Raw genomic sequence first — 17,018 nt, forward strand, 5'->3', positions numbered from 1 at the left:
TTGCTGTATAATACAGAAGGAAAACTTGCGCAGTTCTCATTTTCTAGGGTTAACCTTACTGGTGATGCAATGTCAGTATGATTACAGAACGTTTTCACTGTCTATTTTTGTAGAAAACCGTGCATGTCAAGTGGAAAATATAGCAGAGGCAGCACTGCTCATGCTGGCAGTGTGGCTGCTCCTCTGTCGTTGCTGGCCAACCATTTACAGTCCTGTAACGTTATCCCCAGCCACCATGCGTGTCAGCTCAACTGCCTGTTCCAACAGTAGACACTGACCTCTGGTGGTGTGTGATGTGCACTGCATACCATACACCCTCAATAGGACACTTTTATATTAATTTGGTAGAAAGATCAGCATCTGTTTTTTTGACAGTATTGTAAATCATACTGTCAGGATTTCTAAATATCTCTGTTTACCATGATACCGCCTCAGCCCAATCTCTTAATCATTATTCACCATAGAGTTGCCCGACTCTAAAAGCTACTTATCAGTTATGAGCCAGGCTAAAGCTAATTAAGTTAGCCTAAACAAAGCACAAGTCTCCTAACTATGGGTTGGAGCTGTTAGACAGGAAAGATAACATTAATCACTGACATTTATCTACAAGAGAAGTCTGTCCGGTAAACAACCAAAGCAGTGAATCTGAAAATGAGTGAAGAACAGGAGGGAGGCAACATATGGAAGCCCCCTTATTTTAGGGTAAGCAATATACATTATTGATATGATCATGACAGATCATTGACTTTAGCCAGGATTGATAGAAGAGTGTGGTGTCATGATTCGTCTTCCAGTTTCTTTTACTACCTAATTTCACCCTCCAACATAAGTTCAAAAGATGGTTCACACTCAAAAAATGTCTTCAGAGTAAAAGTCTCTTTTCAGCTTTATTATAATTATTTTCTGTGCAGATGCATTCCACTACAAAATCACCCTAAGAATTAAGGAATGATTCACTCTGTCCAAATAGAGCTATTCAGGACATCTGGTGATTATCACAATATATATCACAAGAAAGAGAGTTATTTCCAGTATCATGCAGCCCTAATTGCAAACTGCCATTTTTAGGTTCACAAGAACAAAACCTTCAAAGGTGTTTTAATCTATAATGGGAGTGAGTGAAAAAAGCCCTAAAACATTAAGTTGGCTTGTAAAACACTTAACTACAAAGATCAATAGATGCAAATAAACAACGTTAGCTTCTGTTTTCAAGGGTAGTGTCTTATTCTGGCTCGCCAGATTGCGAGATGCTGAACCCAACACGCACAGGAGTCCGACAGCTACTTTGAGTTCCCTCCTCTCATTAATGTCTAAATTGTATAGCTGATGGGCTGGGGGTGTGTGGAGCTTGGCAGAGGCCCTGCTCTTTGGGACTCACCAGCATCACTTGGACAGATGGCGGGAGGAAGCAGCTGTGACTAAGGGATATACAGAGAAAGCCAGAGAGCGAGCTGCAGCCACAGCGCTGTGGCAGTGACACAACCTCAAGATGGAGGTTGAGAGGAAAGTAAGTAAAATGGAAAACAATAGAGAGAATGCCCCGTAGCCCTGTTGTGTTACGTACACCATCGGGCGACAAGCTGCTGTCTGCTTCCCCGACGTCATGCAAAAACTCGCTGTCTCTCCCATCCCACACGGACACGGTGCCAAGCTTCAATCACTCACCTCCCCTTTCTTCCTGTTTCATTCAGGCCTTCAGAACCCCCCGAACCAATTCCAATAACTTCCTCGCTAAAAACTACCATAACTAGCTTCCTCTGGTATCTCCAAGCACCAAATATATAGTCCAGGAAAACTTTAGGCTCTTTCCTCATCCCAGTTGATGTGCTGTTTGGCAGGAGGGATGCATACGAATGAGCAGTTAGCAGCGTTTGGAGTCCAACTGGGGGGCCTAGCTTGAGAAATGAGCTGGCATTTGCAGATAGGCAGGCACAGACTGATGGAGTCACTCTGAGGGGTTCTGAGGGAAATTTTCATCGCTTTTCTTGGGGGGTAAATCATGCTGTATGGTAAAGGGGCGAGAGCATTGAGGCACTGCAGGCTGAGGCACAAGACAGCCGACTGAGCCCGGGACTTCTGCTGAGCACGATATTAACATGCGCCAAGATGTCTGCATTGGCATGTGATTTCGTTATCTGCTGCCCTCACTTTACTTCTCACTTGACTTTGGATCATATTGAGGCTGCATGACTTATTCTGCCTGTAAATTTTGTGATTTTTTTTTTTCCTCATGTCTGTTTATCTTTAGCAGTGGTGCCCCCAGAATTTTTTCACAGGGGTGGCCAGATGGGCTTGCTGAAAGTCTTGGGGTGGCACGCCAAAACCAAAAGCCATAGCTGATTTTCAGGAATTTGCTTATGCTGTAGAAATATAAATCTAGTTGAAGACTATGTCTAAAAGGAGAGTTAAGGAATGGCTTACTGATATACTTTGGTTTCTCTGTTTTAATGTGTTAAGTATCTGTACATGGATTAGGCAATTCATTGTTCTACAAATAGGCTGGTTGTCCTTTTCCTTAAAAAGACAAATGAACAGCTTTAATCTGAAAGGATATACTGATTGTAAGGAACCAAACATTTACAGGGAAGTCTTCTCAAGTTCAGAGGAGACTCGTCGGTACCTATAGAATACATATTCATTCAGATACTTTGAGGTGAGAGTTCAAGGGACCCCTTTGAAAATCGCCATGTCAGTTGTTCCCTTGCGTGTTATTTAGCCCCCATAATGACAAGCTGTGCCGACATGGTTGGTACCAACACGTTCTCATCCCAAATCATCAAATACCGCCGCATTGTCAGTGGACCTACACATCTAAAAACACTAATAACTTATTGTAAATCTGTTTATGATTTATTGTTTGTTTCTGTTTTGTAGGGTTTCTTTTCTACACTATATTCTATTGTTTTTTTTTGTTTTTTTTAATGTTCAAAATAAATGAATCAAATTAAATGTGACACACTAGGAACCCTCCTGCATCAATTTTGGACGCTCAGGGACGGCGTGTCAGTTAATGGTTGTTACATGATTTATGTCGTTTCAAAATACATTTGGGTCTTCACAGGCAATGTACAGTTTCAGCTCGTTAAATGCATAGTCTTTTTCAGACTAAACTTACATAACTGTTAAAACACTTTTTTTTATTTCTGCAGGTTTAGGCAACAAAAACACGTGGTTAGGTTTAGGGAAAAACATCATGGTTTGGCTTCAAGTTCACACAGGAAATAAATACTCGGTCTTGAGTGACAGTCCAGTGTTTGTTGGACCCATCCATCTCCCCTCCCGTCCACCCCACATGGAGTTTCTCAATCTTTATATCACAGTTATTGCCGCTGGCGGTACAAACTGTAGCCACCCAGTGCGTATCGTACTGCCGAGAAGGGTACCTCTGTGCCTCCATGTCTGACACCAATATCCACCGGCAAAGCGCTGGTATTTGATGAGTTCTTAAACTGATGCACCCGGTGTGAAAGGTGCCTCTGTGTGTCAGTATCCAGTGGTTCCCACAGAATTGCAAGTTATGTGTGGCAGTAGCTCATGGCGATGAAGAGGAGGGATGTCCCCTTACATCAGTCTGTGTCCACTTTCTGAATTCTGAGGTTTTTGCAGGTCTGTGAACGCAGCACAGGCAGAACTCTTTATTTCTTTAGCAGCAATTTGCGGAGTTTGAGTCGCACTGTGGATAATTGGTCAGTCGACCCTGTCACAGCTGATCAGATTGATTATGGGAGTAGCTGTTTGTAATTGAAAGCTAACTTTAAACCCAGTACACAACAGGTGAAGTTTCACTTTCACTGCACTAGCGTTCTGCTGCATTATGTGTGCCCTCTGTCTGTGAAGCAAATAATAACCAAATGGTATTTAAGTATATTCCAGAGGCGCACCTGATGAATGGTCCAGCTCCAAAAATAGAAAATCTAAACTTGGTGGCCTGCCACAAATAAATGAATGTGTGGGAAACCCCGGTATCTGACGCTAACATCACTGACAAAGCGGTGGTATTTGGCGAGTTGGAGTAAGAACGGATTGTTGGTACATGAGGTTGTTGAGTTTTACAAGATGTAAAGAATGTCATAGTCTCAAAGACAGAAACGTGGGCCTCCAATTCAGTGGGAGGGGCAAGTATTGTGTTTAACTCAAGGATAAGATGCATTTACAGCTATTACTGCTAAACAGAAGGAGGAATGGAATTAAGCCATATGTCCCCCTCAACAACACATATCCCTCCTCTTATTTTACTCCTTTCTCTTTACCAGGAACATAGCAGATGTTCCCACCAAAATATTTGAAGTTCTTCGGGGGCCTTTTTGGGACGACAGCGTGGGTTGTTCTGCTTGAAAAACAGCCATTTCTAATTAAGCATGGTTTCCAAATGAAGGGGGTAAACAGAAAAAGGCTCCAAATGGCTGTCATTAGGGGCTCATGTCAGAGCACACAGGTTAGGCCCCCACTCACATTAGACAGGGTCTGTTCTCCACACAGAAACAAAGTCTAAAGTCAGTGTGCCAGTGTGCGTATGTGTCAGCATCTCTGTATGCATGGATGTGTGGGGTTTTTGTGTGTGTTTAGGCGCTTGTGTTTGTATGCGCCTGCCTCAGAGAACAGGCTGAATCTCATTTACAGTCCAAGGGGTCACTTATTGACTGAATCAACCCCCCTGCCAGGGCCCAGGCGGAATGGAAGCTTAACAAGATTACTGTTATATATAGCAGCGGTAATGGGAACCTCTCTGGAGATTCTGGTGCTGCTGATTTGTGCCCCGCTACCCAGATTTGAGCAGAAACGCCTAACATTCTGCACACAGTCTCTCTCCACTGGGAAACTCCTGATGCATTACAGCTGCAACGGATCAATCAATCTACCTTACTCCCAGCTCTCCCATCTCTCCACCTGCTGCCTGCCAGGACAGTGATTCCTCAGAGGACTGCGCCTGGGGGCTGCACTGTCTGAGTCTGTGCTGCCTGTGCATGCTTGTCCACCTCCACCACCAGTTAGGAGGAATCACTGGCTGAATGGGCACATTCTCCCGTCCCTCCTGCGCATACATTCAGGGTCTAAATCCAATCGCGCAACAGATTGTTGCTCTCCAGCGCGCCGCTAGTCACGTCAGTTTAAGGCAGAGGAGCTAAGGATCGAAGGAGGTGGGGGAAAGGAGGTTCGTATTAGAAAATGCAGCGCCGCCACACTTGTTTTGATTAATGGACCTCTCTCCGCCTGTGAGTGACGAATTATCAGAAGGCTGGATGGCTCGTTCATCACTGTCAGCCGAGGCCTGCTAGTGTGGCGTCTCCAGTCCACCAGGCAGCCGCGCTACCATCTCGCCCTTATCGCTCCCACCTGGTCCTGGAGATTTGTAGGAGAAGACGAGAAGAGACTGGAGGAAGGAGGCACGAGATAGGGCAGCGGAGACGTTGAGGTTTGGTGGCGACAGTGTTCTGTCTCCATCCTGGCAGCTATTACAGAAATGGACGCCGCACTTATCCTGTGATTTACTGTATGTTTACTCAGATAACCTCGTAGGTAAATGCCCGCGAACAGAAACGATCATCCACCAAACTATTATCGCATGATTGAAGTTAATTTGGAGGAAGGAATGGAGGGGGACGATAAGAGTCTTCGTGTTGAACAATTAAAATGGCAGATAGCGGATTTTTGTTTTGTATCTCAGCCCAAGGCTCTGCCTGGCCTCTAATTAAGCAGGTAGAGAGCGCTTAGCAACGGGAATCTTATCTTTGCTTTTGCCAGGCGACACAGATAGCGTTCAGAAGCATAAACACTAATTAATTACCAAGAGTGTACTTTACTGTGAGGACGCTCCTCTGCTGGTGTTGTGATGGGCATTACAGAGATACAGATGGAGACACAAGCTGCACACATAAACACACACATACACCATAAAATAAGCAAAACTCTCATTTCCATTTTTACGCTCCGTCTCCTTTTTCGTGTTCGCTTTCTCTCTCTGGCTCATGCACCCACTCCCACCTGGACACGGGAGGGAAGGTAAAGTAGTTGTTTTTCAAGTGAGGCGCTATCCTTTGACACAGACAGCAGAGCAAGCTGAGCCGGTGATGGATGGGAAGTGGACAGCTGTTGACAGGCGGGTGGACGGCGGGGGCCACGAGCACCCGACGGAGACACACCTAATTCCCAGGTCTTATTTTGTCAATAAACAGCAGCCAGTGGCACTCAATTAGGGCCCTTTATTGACTATGCTGCCCGGCCTGTGTCAGATGTCAGCCGGTGACACGGCGTGATGTCCGACACTGACGCTTTCTTAGAGATTACAGAAAATAGAAAAATCTAAAGAAAATTGCAGAAGCAGAGAAAATAAATAAAGGAGGGGACGCAGAGGGAGGATTTGGTGAGAAATACAGAGGGGAGACAAAGATGGGGTGAGATTAGGGGAGGTAAAAACATGGCAAGTGAGGACTACAGTAGTCCTCAAAGCATTTTTGTCAAGTGCTCAGGTTATTATGTCTAGCTGGGCATGCTGAATGTGGGCTTAAGTAGAATGTAAAACTGTTAAAAAAAAAAAAAAATCAGATATGACAAATGTTAGCTGTAATTGGCAGGTTTCACTTTGTTGTCTTGCATGTTTATTCTTGCCACGAGACAAGTCAGGATAAGAACGATATCCTCCTCCCCATCTCTTTCTTGAGAGTGAACAAATCCTCCAACCAGTGTTTGTTTTCAGACGTCTTTCCTGCAGTATGTTGTCTTTTGTTTCACTTCAAACGCCACTGCATCATCTGTTTTTCTCCTGGAGAGGCGAAAACAAACACAAGCACCGGCTTAGCCGGCTTTCCAGAGTAATTGGTTTAGAGTTATTCCTTGAAGTGGTTGCATTTTTTGACACGGTGATGGTGATTTTTTCAGCTTATATTTACAGTCTTTTAAAGAATCTAGAAGAGAAAAAGACATATTTCTTAAAAGATAAACATACTGGTGGCATTGGAACCCAAATCCTGTGGATTTTGAGCAAACAATAACACATAGACCCTGTTAGACACACCGATGAAGTTATTTCAAACTGGTGTGTTTTGTAGGAGTGTTTCAAAAAACTTTTTGGTTCAGTAATTTCCCCGAGTTTTACAGCACTTCCTTAAAGGGAAATTTCGGTTTATTTCAACCCGTCTCCTATTGTCCTAAATTTGTTTCAAGTGACTAGTGACATAGAAATAATAATTAGCATGTTAGCCGTTAGCCTAGATACAGCCGTAGCGTCAGACCTGTTAAGACGTAAGTGAACGGGCAACCTTCAAGTGCAAAGTTAGTCCACTAAACAAGCTTTTTTTCCACAAAGACCGCCTCATATTGTTAGGATAAATGTCAGAGAACATATAGAAAATGACATGTAAACGTGTTGTCTTACCTTACCGGTGTGATGCCATGTTTGTTTACAATGTAGCTCTGCTTTCCAGAGCGCGGCTGAAATATCGCGAGAACAAGTGGCGATCTCATAGCGTGCCTGAACAAGCCGCAGCAGCTGCAAGGCAGAACCGGACAGTAGCCTGAAAGGTTCCTTCATTTATTTTATGAAAGATTTATAGAATAATGGCTGACTTTTTGCCAGACTTCGACTTTGTGGAGGAGGAATGATGAGTGAGATGGCCGCCCTGCTGCAAGGCTGCGTAGCTCTGGAGATTGGTGGTGTACCTGTGAATGCTGTGCCCCAGTGCCCACAGAAGAGGAATGCCTCTGTTGCAAGGAATGGGACCGGTTGCAGCCTTATTTTCAAGGTCTGGATGTGACCGAGGACGAGATACCTCCACCTGGAGTAATGTTAGTATCCAGCTGGGCTTTATCTAGAGCTGGCGAGATATATTTCAGCCGCGCTTTGGAAAGCAGAGCTAGATGGTAAACAAACATGGCAGAACACCGGTAAGGTAAGACAGCACGTTTACATGTCGTTTTCTATATGTTCTCTGACATTTATCCTAACAATATGAGGCGGTCTTTGTGGAAAAAAAGCTTGTTTAGTGGACTAACTTTGCACTTGAAAGGATGCCCGTTCACTTAGGTTTTAACAGGTCTGACGCTACGGCTGTATCTAGGCTAACGGCTAACATGCTAACTATTATTTCTATGTCACCAGTCACTTGAAACAAATTTAGGACGATAGACGGGTTGAAATAAACCGAAATTTCCCTTTAACTATACAGCGCACTAAAGGCATCACATTTATGTTCAGGACCATAAAATATTATTTTCGTTTAAATAATATTTTGTAATTGGTTCATCATCCCCTATATATCCGTACTATTGATTCTGCAATATGACAAAATGAAAGTACTTGAAGAGAAGGAAAGGTACACGGGTAATCACAGATCTGTGGCATCGATAGGAGCCACTGTCAGAAATATAGCCAACTTAAAAAAGACAATACTGATGCATATTACAACCCAAAGAAAGTGAACCCTCTATGGCATCCCTGTTATTTTGCAAAACAGGGTTGTTGCTAATGAGGCTGACATTTCAAGCTTGCTTCCCATAAAAGATAAAAAAGACCACAAGAAAAACTCATCATGCATGAGGTAAGGCTTTACTCTCATTTCTGAAATATCTTGAAATCTACTGTATAAAGAGAAGTAGTGCCTCGTGGTTGTATGTCTCTGCCAGCCAGTCATGTTGCAGTTTACATCCATGTCTGTCCAGATTCATACAGACTTTGAAGGCCTTTGATAAAAAGTATTAAATGTACTTTTCAAGGAAATGGAAGTTATCACTTTACAGAGAGCTTTGCCACATGTTGCAAAACAACAATCACCTGAAGCTCAATGTCAGCAAAACCAATGAGTCTATGGACTACCTGAGGCACAAGATACTACACCAAAGGGTTCAGGGTTAGGGACACAGACAGTGCTTCAAATGTGGATGTTGCTGCAAAGAAGCTACATATTCACATCTTTAACTCAGCAGCACAGAAGATCTACGCATTCCTGAGGTACCACATGTATGAGAATGGGGCGGCACACAGATGGACAAACAGTAAACATAATGCCTTTCGCCACGGCTATTGCTGGCGGGGATTGTCACTGCCACTTAAACATTTGAGAACATCCCAAAACATACAGAGATAGACGACAGGGACAGTTTTATGGGCACCATTTGATTAACCTGAGAGGGTGTTGCTGGGTGAAAATGACCTATAGCCAGACGCAAACGAGAAGAAGTTGGTCTTGGAATGAAGTTTATTTTGATAAAAGTTAAGTGGTGCATATTTTCCACCTGGGCCTTTATGCTCTGCCATTTCTCCTCTAATCATCACGCTGTAACCTGTGACAGGCTGTTATGATACCACAACTATCACACATTCACATATATGGAGTTTTTGTTGAGCTGCGAGTGTCACGTAGGTTTACATTACCAAAGGTTTATGACAAAATCACTTGACGACACTGACTCCTGTGTGCGTTTATGACAAAATCACTTGACGACACTGACTCCTGTGTGCGCACGGCGAGAGGGGAGAGGGAGAGACGCTGTGCTGCTGCCAGAGGAGCCGCTGACTGAGTTCTCTCTGAGCGGTAAGTCACTAAAAGAGTCCGAGAAGTCCGGGGCTGTTCATAAAACATTCAGGACGCCACAGTTTATTCCACACTACTGAAGCTGCTCCTCTTTCTGGAACCACCAAAGAGTGGGTAATAATTTCACATTCAGCAACCAGAACAAACAAAAAACAGCACTTGTTGTGGTTACACATGAAAAAATAACATAGTTTTGTAAATATAATGAGCTGTACTTTGTAATTAAACACATTAACACTACAAACCACCATGATTTGACTTAGTGTGGTGTATGGTGATAGGTCCTCCTGCATTCCATCAAGAAGCCTCTCATTAAGCCTCACACAACCTGTGCAAAACCCCACGTTTAACAACAGAGCATCATTAAAGTAACATTTGTATTGTTTTTAAATCATCAGTATTAAAAATACATTAATCACAAACGATGATATCTAAGAGATAAAACATGATGAGGTGTCCCAAAAATAATGGATGCTGCAGAGGCGGAGCCACTCCACTTCATCATCCCCTCCACTGACTTCATTATTTCTTCATGTCGGGACTCGGGACATTGCACTTCCTGTGCTCATTTAATAGCCACTTGCAAAACTTGAACTTCTTTCTCTTTTAACTTTTGGTTTTGTTATCACTTAATGAGTTGAACTATGAGTTTAACCACTGAGGTTGTGTAAAGTGAGTCCTGCTGCTTCTAGTTGGAAGCCTAACAGCTGATAGTATTGCTTTTTTAACAGTGATTAAACTGTTAAATGGACCGAGTGTTACAAGATTGATATGATTTGTTGGAAACATTTTCTGTTGTAGTTTATCCACGATTTTGTCACAAATTTAAACACGGTGTTGTTAAACATTTTACACTCCCTCTTATCAAATAATGTCAAGGAAACTACTCTGGTTTTAAATCATGTAGTTATGATCAGCCAGTGAAGCTCCAAACACCCTGCTATACAGTGCCATGATAATGTGACACACCTTGACAATAAGGAAGACTTTATTAAAAACAGTGCAGCCATCATCTCTGACGGGTGATGCAGATGTTCTTCACAGAACTCTGCAGAGATCTGGTTGCCTCCATGATCTAATTATGATCTTTAGCACAGAGTGTAATGCTAAGCTGCACCCACACTGACACACAACAGATGGTTGTGCTCTGGGTGCCAGAGCTGGGCAATGGTTTTTCATCACAGCAGGTGGCCTCTCAACCAGCCACTGATTCACCTGTCTGATACACATCGAAATACAATAACCTGTTCACTTTACTGCTTAGTAGTTACTATCTCCCCAACAAGTAAACATACATAATGGCTTATTATTGCCCTAAAACTTTTTAGAGCTGACATTACACACAGAAAAGTTAAGAAGCACTCTTTCTTTACCAGCTGCACAGCATTTCGGAGGCTGGTATTGTTTTCATTTTGTCGGTCTGTGTGTTATCATTGCCAAATGTGGTCCTGGTGACACCAATTGTAACTGTACTAGCACAGAAGCATTTTTGAGTATTGTGCCAGGTGTTTGTATATCTGTCTGCAACTGGAAAATTGCAACCGTACCAGATAAAGTCACAAAACTTTTCAGGTGTGTGGTTGAGTTCAAACAGAAGGCAAAATTTGAAAATGGGAGTAGTCCTGCTTGGACTACAGCCAGAAGTAAGAGGGTATGAAATCGAGAAAGGGTCATTTGACATTTTACAGATGTGTCGTTTAGATTACAGTGGAGACAAAGTTTGAAGCTGGGCATGGTCCGAGCAAGATGGCCAGAAGTTGGGGGTGAAGAAAGGAGTCATTGCCCCCCCTCTTTACACCCCTGGCTAACATACGCTTTAAATTGCTGACTGCTTTATCGCGGCTGAAGTGATCCCATCTAACACACACTCCCATGCCAGCTCGTCAATTACCGGCGTTTGGTCAGTGGCCCTACATTTTGAAATATGATACTCTTGAGTCAGTTTGGGGGCCAAGGACAGCGAGTCAATTTATGCTTGTTACATGCATCATACATCCTGTCTTCTCAAAATACAATTTTGTTTTCAGGAAATGTGCAGTTTCTGTTTGTTACAGTATTTTTTAGAATAAACTTACAATATAGGTTGAAATTGTTTTTAGGTTGACTTCCTTAAATTAGGCAACAAAAGTACGTGGTTATGTTTAGGAAAAAAAAAACCCTAACATGGTTTGGCTTAAAATAAGTACGATTGTTAACAATGTAATGTAACATCACATGACAGATGTCACTAGCGTAGCATGCTACACATACTAGCACACTACGTTAAAATTACTGGATTGACTTTTGGTTTCACACAAGAAGCGAACAGTGGGCTCCAGGATGAAAGTCCGGAGTTTGTTTGACCCATCCACCTTTACTCCCACCCATCCTATATGGAGATGGGGCTCTAGTTTAGCTCTCTTTTGGTCTCCACCAACTCCTCAGTATCTATCCTGCTGCTAGATGCTTGACGTTCTTTACCAGCTAGTCACTAACTTTGTCTATCATTTTTTGGTGCTGGTCAGGTAGCATCCAGTGTTTACAGCAGCTTCTGTACAACCAAAAGAATGAGAAAAAACAAAAAAGGCTCTGTCAAGGGGCGATCTCGCTGCATGTCATCCCGCCCTCATTCTCCCAACTTTCCTGTCTATCTAAGCTGTCCTATCAATAAAGGCAAAAATTGTCCAAAAATAATCATAAAAGAAAAAGGCTCTGTAGAGCTGGCTCAACTTTGCTTTGGGTTGTCACTATGTGAGATTCCTTTTTCACATTGCACACAGTCTTTTGCTCCATTGTTTAATTTTTTGACAGTGGGGAAAAAAAGGGAAAAAAAGCTAAAAGTGGCCTCAAATTTGCATCTATACAAACCCCAGTGTATGCCCGAATTAAGTATTCAAAAAGCAGTGAGAAGGAGGTTTGTAATGAAGCATGCAGGTATGGCTCAAAGTGTTGAGGTTAAACTGGATTTGGGGATTGTCTCACACCAGCTAAAGAAGATATGTAAATGAGGCTGGATTTTTATAGCCAGGGATAGCTTGTGAAGTTTTATTCATTTTACTGGGTATAAAATTCATGCTTGGGCTGAGGTAGTAATTACAGTCGCCGGACCTTCTCTGCAAACACTGCTGCTCAGAGAAGGCTTTAATGCCAATATTTTATTCCCAAATATTGTCACTGCATCTGAGTTAAGAGAGAACAAAGCCCTCTGGCTTTCAAACTGTGTTCCAAACTGGGAGCAGTCCAGACGTACAGGTTGGACTTGCATGGGGAGTAATTCTTTGAGAGTATTAGGCAAACAATTTAACGGCGAGCCATGTGCCAAAGTCACAAATGAGCATCCACTGCTGCAGCCAAGTGGCCATTCACTTGCCAAGCACAAGTAATTATAGGGTAAGTTTGGCCAACATGTTCAAATGATTTATGATGATGAGAATGACAATAAACCTGCGACTGTCAAATGACGGGTCTGACCATGGCGTGTCAGCTTCGCGTGCCCTCCCTGTAACGTGGTTGAAGAGAGAACAGCAGATACGAGAGGGTGCAGTGTACCTATTCTTCCTTTGTGAAGTTCACACCTTCAACGCCCACTCGAGAGTTTGTCTCTGGAGGCCTTTTAAAAATAATACAACAGGATGTGACTTATGAGAAGTCGTGCCTACCTTATGTTTCCAAGACTTTTTCTCATATTCTCCAATAACCCTCTGCCAGTAGCTGTCTGACACTCACGATATGAGTGGTAGAAGCACTGACAGAGTACTCGCCACATCACCTCTGCCAATCTGACACAGCGGCTGAAGACTGATAGACAGGTAGATACAAGAGAAAAGCTGACAAAGAGGAAGTGGAGAAAATGAGGGAGCACAGGAAGAATAGTCTGTGGTTTGGATGAAGCTAAAGGGAATCTTAAAAATGAAATGAAACATTTAACACGAGGAAAGCCATCATGGAAAACCAAGTATTGCTTGCTGGAGTATGACCTATCAATCATGAAGTAATGCACTGTGATGGTGAGTAATTACAGCTGAGCGATCAGGCAGTTAACATTAAATAATACAGCATGTATTGCAGGTTTCTGTCATATGAAATAAAATATACTTAAGTAATAATCAGCAACTGTCTTAGTGTTACTTTAACATGGAATTTAGAGTGTGACATGGCACTTGGGGCCAAACAGCAGCTCTGGGAAGTCAATCAAGGAGGCAAGAATAGAAAGAGAGAAGTCACAGAATTTCTTACTTAGAAAACAAATGAACTCAGAATGAACTGGTGCACTGTAAACAGTATGTGTCACTGAACATTTCCTGGTTGTGTGGGACATAAGCGATTTTCAGATGTGAAGGGAGATGTAAAAGAGAAGAGAAAAGACCACACCAGGCTGCTGCTGATTATCGTGCACTCTCAATAAGTAAAAGAAGGCAGAAAACCATAACTGAAAAAGTCAACTTTGCTTTGTACATTGTGTGTATCAGAGTTATGATTTCTTTATTTCCATTATTCCAAGAGCCTTATTTCGACACCATTTGAATGCAACATCATTGTGTTGTGTGAAATGCAAGAGCCGGTCATTTGAATACGAGAGGCCGTTTTTTATTAGCGAATTGCACCTTTCTTCGAATCTGCTGTTCTGTCACAGTAACTAAAGAAAAAGAAAGATGAGCCTGCAGGGGAATGGGGAAAAAAAGTTTATTACCAAATCAAAGCTGTAATAAAAGTTGCAGCATGGCGAGTTGAGCCTCATTCATTGTGAGGGTGCAACATACCAGAAATCATTTCCAGCAGTGTCCTCTGGTGCGGCTGGTAGTGCACCCAACTGGAACAAAGGAGGCGCAAGAGACAAACAGAGCTCCTGTATTTGGATATGATGGCTCAGGGTCACTGGAGGTAGTTATTAGAGATTTATAGATAACTTTTGATATATAGGAAGTAATAAATTTTACCTTACAGTGCACATATTCCAAACCTTTCATCTCCTGTCTACCTTCATTTATTTACCTTTTCTTCTAAATAGAATATTGATTATTTGTGTATATCAGTCTTTACTGTTGGCATGGCCTGGGAGTCTAGAAATATTTTGCTTGGCTAACCTTCTGACATGGCCGCTTTCCCTGCTGCAGAGCAATTGAAACACAATTGCCATGCTTTTCTTTCAGCCATTGCAGCTTGTTTCCACTTCATTGTCAGGACAATGGGTCAAAGCTGTGTTGCAGATTAACTGTGCAAATAAATAAGAAAAGGCGAGCGAGCGAGCGGGTTGGGGCAAATCAATAGGGTCAAACGAGGATGGAAACCAACGGGCGCGGGAGAGAGTGCAGGGAAACAGCCAGATGGAAGTGGGAGAGAGCTGCAGGTAATCAAGTGAACCATCAGCTGCATGTTAAACCCACAGGAACCGTTTTCCCTGGAGGAAGTGATTGTTCAGGAGCACAGTGAGGGCTCATCTCCTCTGACTGAAGTCTGCATTAAGTGTCCATGCAGGCCCCACACACGGGACCTGAGGGGGAGAAGAAGAAGCTCAGAAGTTGTGATGTATCGATTCAGTTGCTCTGATTATTTTGCGTGTTCGTCTTCAGCTCATTTACTTAGTGTAGAGGCAAGAAACAACATTATTACTGACGCATAAGAGCTACTGATGGAGCCAAATCAAGTATCCTGCTAAAGCCCTGTCAGTCCAGCCCTTTTATCCACAGACAAACAACCTTCCCAAGTGAATTTGAAATTGGAATCCGTTGAAATTGCATGAAATAGAGGTGAAACACAAAAACAAGAGATCTACACATCTTTTCTTGCAAAGCTCCGGTTGTTTTCCTCGTCATTTCTCTCCCATCTACGTGCCATGTTAAAGCTTCAAACAAAACAAACAAAGCACAGTGAAAAGCGTTAGAGCAAGAGGGCTGTCGTTTCTGCAAAAGCCTAGAGCGGCGGCATAAATTCAATTGAGGCGAAATTCTGTTTGTGGCCTAAAAACAATGAGATGGGGTTTATTAAGTGAAAATGGGGAAACAGTGAGAGTGGAGAAGCTCTTCCAATTGCATTAGGACCGGATCTGGGAGAGCTGGTGCAATAATGGCACAGAAGGCCGGGTCAGATTACAACAGAACTGTAAAGGGTTTAGTGGACAAGGAAGGCCCAGAGAGGGAGCAGGGCACGCTGACTGAGAGGCTAAACAGAAATTATGAAAGATATTAGAGGTATAGAAAATGGAGTGAATGGGAAATAGAAGAAGAAAGTGAGGATGTTAGAAAAGTTGTGTGCATTTGAACAACAAAGTTATGTGGAAAAGTGTGTAAAATAAAAACGAGCCTGTGATGCATGGTGCATATTACTGCAGTGTCTCTGGTTTGATACTAGCCAGTGACCTTTGATGCATGTAATCCTCCTCTCTCTGCCCTCATGTTTCCTGTCTACAACACCTTTTGAGACTGTCTAATGAAAGCAAAACGTGAAATGAAGACTGCCCCTTTAAAGCAGCCTGCTGTGTTTTCTGATAATTGACCCAGTTCATAGGACTGACAGAAAGTAGGGAGTTCTCTTAACTTTATGATGAGCTTATTGCTTGGATTTTGGTAACATCAAACAGGCCTGTCACAGTAACTACTTCTGTCTGATGATATATTGTCCCAGGCATAATTGTGATAACATATAATTGTCCTTTTGAGACTGTTTTATGCCACTGATAAAGCAACCACCCCATCATGCCCTTACACTGACCTTCCTGTGTAATCAATCTACCACTTTTTTCCGCAGTAATTAGTACCTAGTTCCGAAAATGTTGAGGCAGAGGATACTTGAGAAGCTGTCAGTAAATAGTTTGTTGGGCACAGGGAAACAGAGATCTGTGTGGGTACATGAGACCCTAAAAAAGAGGGTGGATCATGGGGAGTACCACCAGTTGGTCCAGGAGCTTCTACTCCATGATGGCTGTTTCCAGGCATATTTTAGGATGACTCGGGGGCAGTTTGACAACCTGCTGTCCGTCATCGGGCCGTATAGCTCTGGGTATCCAGCAACTGCTACCACCAGTTTCTCCTCCATTGTTTACCAACTGTAAACTTGTTGTCGTGACCACCACGGAAGGCCCACTTCTCAAATCATCTGATTGGACAATGGGGAAAAAAGAGATGACGTGGGGCATTTATTCCGCTTTGAGTTGAGGTTTTTTCAACTCGAGGAGTTCAGAGCGCTGCGGGAAAAATGCCAGGCGCCTAGAGCAAAGAAACTTGAGGCACATTGTACAGCAAAAACCTTGAGCAAAAAGCTTCATTCTTATTAAAAACAATTACAACTAGGCGCCTCCAGCTGCTAAAACACTTTCTGTGTGATCAGGGCCTAATGCAGGTACAGCCTTTTCAAAAAGCATTGAACTTTTAACTCCTAAGAATACTCAGATATTGGAATTAAAAACATTTTTTATTTTATTTTTCAACATATTTTTTCAAAAAACTAATCAACACTTGATAGTTTATACAATAACGTGTTTAAAATTATAGTAGCTGCATAGGAGTAGCCACAAAT

This window comes from Epinephelus moara, chromosome 13 (assembly GCF_006386435.1).
Source record: "Epinephelus moara isolate mb chromosome 13, YSFRI_EMoa_1.0, whole genome shotgun sequence".
NCBI lineage: Eukaryota > Metazoa > Chordata > Actinopteri > Perciformes > Serranidae > Epinephelus > Epinephelus moara.